The sequence below is a fragment of the Rhinopithecus bieti genome, unplaced genomic scaffold (assembly GCF_001698545.2).
Source record: "Rhinopithecus bieti isolate Rb0 unplaced genomic scaffold, ASM169854v2 scaffold_43749, whole genome shotgun sequence".
Classification (NCBI taxonomy): domain Eukaryota; kingdom Metazoa; phylum Chordata; class Mammalia; order Primates; family Cercopithecidae; genus Rhinopithecus; species Rhinopithecus bieti.
The window spans coordinates 1,095,795-1,102,957 of record NW_016818380.1 but is presented as its reverse complement, the minus strand read 5'-3'; positions in this window follow the sequence as shown (position 1 = coordinate 1,102,957).

Sequence of the window (7,163 nt, the reverse complement as noted above, 5' to 3'; positions counted from 1 at the left end):
AATAGGAACACTTTTACACTGTTGTTGGGACTGTAAACTAGTTCAACCATTGTGGAAGACAGTGTAGTGATTCCTCAAGGATCTAGAACTAGAAATACCATTTGACCCAGCTATCCCATTACTGGGTATATACCCAAAGGATTATAAATCATGCTTCTATAAAGACATACACATGTATGTTTATTGCGGCACTATTCACAATAGCAAAGACTTAGAATCAACCCAAATGTCCATCAATGATAGACTGGATTAAGAAAATGTGGCACATGTACACCATGGAATACTATGCAGCTATGAAAAAGGATGAGTTCATGTCCTTTGTAGGGACATGGATGAAGCTGGAAACCATCATTCTCAGCAAACTATCACAAGGACAGAAAATCAAACACTGCATGTTCTCACTCATAGGTGGGAATTGAACAATGAGAACACTTGGACACAGGAAGGGGAACATGACACACCAGGGCCTGTCGTGGGGTGGAGGGAAGGGGGAGGGATAGCATTAGGAGATATACCTAATGTAAATGATGAGTTAATGAGTGTAGCACACCAACACGGCACATGTATACATATGTAACAAGCCTGTATGTTGTGCACATGTACCCTAGACCTTAAAGTATAATTTGAAAAATAAAGATAATATAACATTTTTAACACAAGTGTTGCCACCTTTTTACAGAGTACTGCCACATAATATCAATGCCTATGCTGCATTTTCATTCATGACTGTTTTGATCAAGTGACCTAAACTAAAGTCTCCTAATGGAAGTTTGAATGCAGTGTTTCTCAAATTGGGACATATTCAAGAGTTTACCAGTTCTTACGTGTGAGAAATACTTCCTATTATAAATAATCTGACAAACTGATTTACACATCAGTCTCTTATAAGTTTGGCTATTATGAATTGATCCTTTCTAGTTTAATCTCCTTGAGCACAGGGCCAGTAGTTATTGGATCTGTAAAGCTGAGGATCAGATCTGTGGTGTCTGTATCAACAAATTGCCAGTCAGTGAAGCAGCCAGCCAGATGGTCTCCTCCTGAAAAGCCCTACTCTCTTCTATGTGACAGATGGATTGCAATTAGTTAATCAGACAGACTAATCTTAGGTTTGAAATAGAAGACTTTTCTGATCCTGAGTAAGTCCCTTAATCTCTGTTCTCAACTTTGCAGAATACAGGCAACAAACTACTACCTATCACATGGGGATGTTGTGCTAATGATTTCAGGCTTTCTGCCATGCTGAGCTGTCTGGCCCTGCTCCTGATACAGTGCTCTAAGGAGTTTGCAATTTGCCAAGAGACCAATTCAGTGAGATGAGAGAGGCATAAGAAAGAATGTTTTGGAAAAGTCATCCCTGAGGTCTGAGGTTTAGTAGGGGTGGAACTGTGAAAATCTTCTTCAGGTGATGCTAGAACAACTGAACATCCACATGCAAAAAAATTAATCTAGATACAGACTTTACACTCCTACCAAAAATTAACTCAATAGGGATCATAGACCTCAATGTAAAATGCAAAACTATAAAACTCCCAGAAGATAACATAGGAGAAAACCTACATGACCTCGGGTATGACAATGACTCTTTAAAAACAACACCAAAGTCATGATCCATGAAACAAATAATTGCTAAATTGAACTTCTTCAAAATTTAAAACTTCTGCTCGGTGAAAGACACTATCAACAGAATAAGCCAGGCATAGTGGCTCACGCCTGTAATCCTAGCACTTTGGGAGGCCACGGTGAGAGGATTATTTGAGGCCAGGAGTTCAGGACCAGCCTGCGCAACATAATGAGACCCCATCTCTATTACAATAATTAAAAAAAAAATAAGAATGACAAAACAAGCCACAAAGAGAAAATATCTGCAAAAGCCACATCTGATAAAGGATTGTTATCCAAAATATAAAAAGAATTCACAAAATGCAACCATAAAGAAACAAATGACCAAATTAAAAAATGGACCAAAGACTTTGACACCCACCAAGGAAAATATACAGATGGCAAACAAGTATACAAAAAGATGCTCCACATATGTCATCAGGGAAATGCAAATTAAAACAACAGAGATACCACTACACATCTATTTGAATGGTCAAACTCTTGAACACTGAAAATATAAAATGCTAGCAAGGATGTGGAACAACAGGAACTCTTGTTCATTGCTGGTGGGAATGCAAAATGGTACAACCACTTTGGAAGACACTTTGTCGGTTTCTTACAAAACTAAACATACTCTTACCATATGATCCAGCAATCACACTCCATGATATCTACCCAAAGGAGCTGAAAACTTATGTCCACACAAAAACCTATGCACAGATGTTTATAGCAGCTTGATTTATAACTGCCAAAACTTAGAAGCCACCAAGATGTCCTTCAGTAGGTGAATGAATAAATAAGTTGTGGCATATCCAGACAATGGAATGTTATTCAGCACTAAAAAGAAATGAACTATTAAGCCACAAAAAGACACAGAGGAACCTTAAATGCATATTAACAAGTGAAAGAAGCCAATTTGAAAAGGCTATATGCTGTATGATTCCAACTATATGATATTCTGGAACAGGCAAAACTTGAAGAGAGTAAAAAGATCAGTAGTTGCTAGGGTTTGGAAGGAAGAAGGAATAATAGGTGGGAACACAGAGGATCTTTAGGACAGTAAAAATACTCTGTATGATACTATTGTATCATAATTTACAAAGTATATATAATTATACACTTGTCCAAACCACTAGAATGTACAACACTGAAAGTGAGACCTAACGTAAACTATGCACTTTGGATGGTAGTGATGTGTCAATGTAGGTTTATCACTTGTAATAGATACCACTCTGGTGGGGGATGTTGATAGTAAGGGAGGCTGTGCATGTGTGGAGGCAGGGGATATATAGAAAATCTGTACTGTCCTCTTAATTTTGCTATGAACCTAAAACTGCTCTTTAAAAAATCTTACCCGGGGCCGGGCGTGGTGGCTCAAGCCTGTAATCCCAGCACTTTGGGAGGCCGAGATGGGCGGATCACAAGGTCAGGAGATCGAGACCATCCTGGCTAACCCGGTGAAACCCCGTCTCTACTAAAAAATACAAAAAACTAGCCGGGCGAGGTGGCGGGCGCCTGTAGTCCCAGCTACTCAGGAGGCTAAGGCAGGAGAATGGCGTAAACCCAGGAGGCGGAGCTTGCAGTGAGCTGAGATCCGGCCACTGCACTCCAGCCTGGGTGACAGAGCAAGACTCCATCTCAAAAAAAAAAAAAAAAAAAAAATCTTACCCGGGCACGGTGGCATGACCTGTAATCCCAACACTTTGGGAGGCCGAGGCGGGTTGATTGCTTGAGGTGAGGAGTTCAAGACCAACCTGGCCAACATGGTGAAACCCCCTCTACTAAAATACAAAATTAGCTGTGTGTGGTGATGCACACCTGTAATCCCAGCTACTCAGGAGGCTGAGGCAAGAGAATCACTTGAACCTGGGAGGCAGAGGTTGCAGTGAGCCAAGATCATGCCACTGCACTCCTGCCTGGGTGACAAGGCCTTTGGCCTTGAATAACCACAAGTGGCAGTCATGCAGATTGGCCATGGCCCTTGGATGAGCCCCAATATTGTGCTGGTCTTCAGGGCTTCAGATGCAACTCAGCACAGTTCCAACTGTGGTGGCTACAGGAGTACCTGTGTCACCCACCTCTAACACTGGGCAGGCCAGTACAGAGAAAGACTCCTGACTGAAGGAAAGGGAAGGCAGAGAGCAAGACACACTGCCTGGTAACCTAGGGAATTCTCCTAATTATCTGCCCAAGTCCTTCAAGACTGTGTATGTAGGAGTAAAGTCTTTCCAAAAGTTTCTCTGGCAAACTACATCTGAGAGACTTCTGTGACTCCAGATCAGAATAGCAGTAAGCATGCTTTTGGATGCAAGTAATAGAAAATAACCAACGGAGCTCCTTAGGGATGTAATTGAAAGTGCAGAGGTAGATCAGGCTTCAGGTGTTGATCCAGCGGCTCAGCGCTGTCCTCAAGACCAGTTTCTGCCACTCTGCCCTGCCACATGCAGCACTGGCTCCACCGTCAGGCTGGCTCTGCTTCTGGGTGCAGGATGGTGGCCAGAAACCTGCAGGCCATATGCTCTATCATTTGGGGATGCTTCTGCTCAGCACTCCAAGCCAGAATTCCAAGATTTATCCTGAAGAGAATCTTCCTTGACATCTCTCTTCTCTCACATTCAACATCCAGTCTGTTAGAAAGTTGTTGGCTTCACCTTCACAATACATCCAGCATCACCACCTCTCACCATCTTTGGCTGCTACTAGCCTATTGCCAGCTACCAATGTCTCCCACCCGGCTTAGTGGGTCACCTCCTAAACAGTCTCCCTGCTTCCATTCCTGTTCCCCTTACAGCAGCCTGAGTAGGACTTCAAAAATGTATGCCAGATAAAGATTGGAAGCAATAGACACTGGGGACCCCATTAGTGAGGAGGGTGGGGGGTGGTGAGATTGAAAAATTATCTATTGGGTACAATGTTCACTAGGTGACAGTTTCACTAGAAGCCAGACCACAATATTATACAATATATCCATGTAACAAACCTGTACAGGTACGCTCTGAATCTTAAAAAAAAAAAGTCGGTCAGAGCATATTACTGCTCAAACCCTCCAGTGGCTCCCCATCTCACTCAGAGGAAAAGCCAGTGACCTTGCAATGGCCACCAAGGGCATGATCTGGCTCCCTTGTAACCTTTCTGAATTTAGGTCGGCCACCCTCTCCCTCTCTCACTCCAATTCAACCATCTTGGCCTCTAAATTGTTCCTGGGAAACACACCAGGTGTGTTCACCTTCCAACTGGGAACTTTATACTAGTTGTCTGCTTTGCATGAGACACTTTTCTAAAGAGCCGCACTGCTCACTTTTCAGTCACTTTTTCAGTGAGGCCTACTTAGAACTTATTTGGCCTTGAATGTTGATAGTAAGGGAACACTTACTATCACTCCATTTAAAATTGCAACCCAGCCCAGGGTGGTGGCTCACATCTGTAATCCCAGTACTTTGGGTGGCTGAGAAGGATCACTGGAGGCCAGGAGTTCCAGACCAGCCTTGGCAACAAAGGAAGACCTCATCTTTGCAAAAAGAAATTAAAAAATAAAACAACTGTGACGCCTGCAGTCCCCCGCACTCACATCTTCTATCTTGCTTATTTTTTCCCCATAGTACTGCTTACCTAGTATGTTTATGGATTTAACTCACTATTTTTCCCAGCTAGAATGCAGGGATTTTTGTCTGTTTTATTGACATTTCCCTAGACTCTACAACAGTATTTTGTTCACAGCAGATACTCAAGAAGTTTTGTCGAATGAATGAATGAGACTGGCTCAGGACACCCGCTCTATTTCTGTATGCTTAGGGAGGAAATGCCTAAATCCTAAATGCTGGGAGTATTTCCAAAGTAAGACTAAGCTTGATGTGTCCAGAGCTTGGAATTTGGATTCTGCTCAAGAAAAAAACTGGTAAGAATCAACAGATAATCCAGGAGGTTAATAGTACCTGTGGTGCTTAGTTAATGTGATCAGTCTTGGATCACACAAGATACCACAGGTATCCAAGATACCAAGATATCTTAGATACCTTGGATACCACAGGCCTACAAATCAAAATCTCTAGAAATAGGAGTCATAAGTCTGCTTTTCTTCCTTTTTTATAACCAGCAGCTCCCAGGTGGTTCTTCTAGTCACTAAAACTGAAAACAGTCCCGGACTATATGCAAAGCCTTGGCAGGAGTGACACAGATGTGCTGTGAGACATAACTGGAGCATGACTAACAGAACTGAGATAAAATAAATGGTACTAGCACATCAGAAGAGGCCAGGAGCTATGGCTTATGCTTGTAATCCCAGCACTTAGGAAGACAGAGGAGAGAGGATTTCTTGAGCCCGGGAGTTTGAGACCAGCCTGGGCAACATAGTGAGGCCCCATTCTCCACAAAAAGAAAAAAAAAGTTTGCACATCAGGAAAAAAAGGATGTAGATACAGAAAAAGGAAGATCTTGGATTTAGGAAAAGGAAATCCAAAGACCAAAATTTGAGGAGTGATTTTTTTTCTTTTTTTTTTTTTTTTTAGACAAAGTTTCACTCTTATTGCCCAGGCTGGAGTACAGTGGCACAATCTTGGCTCACTGCAACCTCTGCCTCCCGGGTTCAAGTGATTCTCCTGTCTCAGCCTCCCAAGTGGCTGGGATTAAAGGTGCCTGCCACCACTCCTGGCTAATTTTTTGTATTTTTAGTAGAGACAGGGTTTCATCATGTTGGCCAGCTGGTCTTGAACTCCTGATCTCAAGCAATCTTGAGATCCCAAAGTGCTGGGATTCCAGGTGTGAGCCACCGCGCCCGGCTGTGGAGTGTTTTTCCACTCCTGTCTGAGGAAAAAAAAAAAAAGACTTAGATCTAGAGATTACAAATAATTTGGTCACGAGTCAGGGTTAGAAGGTAATTTGTCAAGCTCCACAATGTGAACTAGTCCTCAAAACCATCTGTATTAGTTTGCTAAGGCTGATGTAACAAAATACCATAAGCTGGGTGGCTTAAACAATTTATTATCTCACAGTTCTGGAAGCCAGAAGTCTGAGCTGAAGGTGGCAGCAGGACTGGTTCCTGCTGAGGCCTGTAAGGAAGAATCTGCCCCATGATACCTCTCCCCTAGATTCCAGTGCTTTGCTGCTGTCTTTGACATTCCTTAGCTTATGGACACATCATCCCAGTCTTTGTCTTCATCTTCCCATGGTGTTCTCCCTCTGCATGTGTCTGTGTCCAGATTTTCCCTTTTTACAAAGATACCAGTCATATTGGATTAGGGGCCCACCCTACTCCACTATGGCCTCATTTTAACTACAGTTGACCCTTGAACAACACAGGTTTGAACTACATGGGCTCCACTTATACACAGATTTCTTTTCTTTTGTTTTGTTTGTTTGTTCGTTTGTTTGTTTTTGAGACGGAGTCTCCCTCTGTCACCCAGGCTGGAGTGCAACGGCACAGTCTTGGCTCACTGCAACCTCTGCCTTTCAGGTTCAAGCGATTCTCCTTCCTCAACCTCCCAAGTAGCTGGGACTACAGGTGCGTGCCACCACACCCAGCTAATTTCTGTATTTTTAGTTGAGACAGGGTTTCACTATGTTGGCCA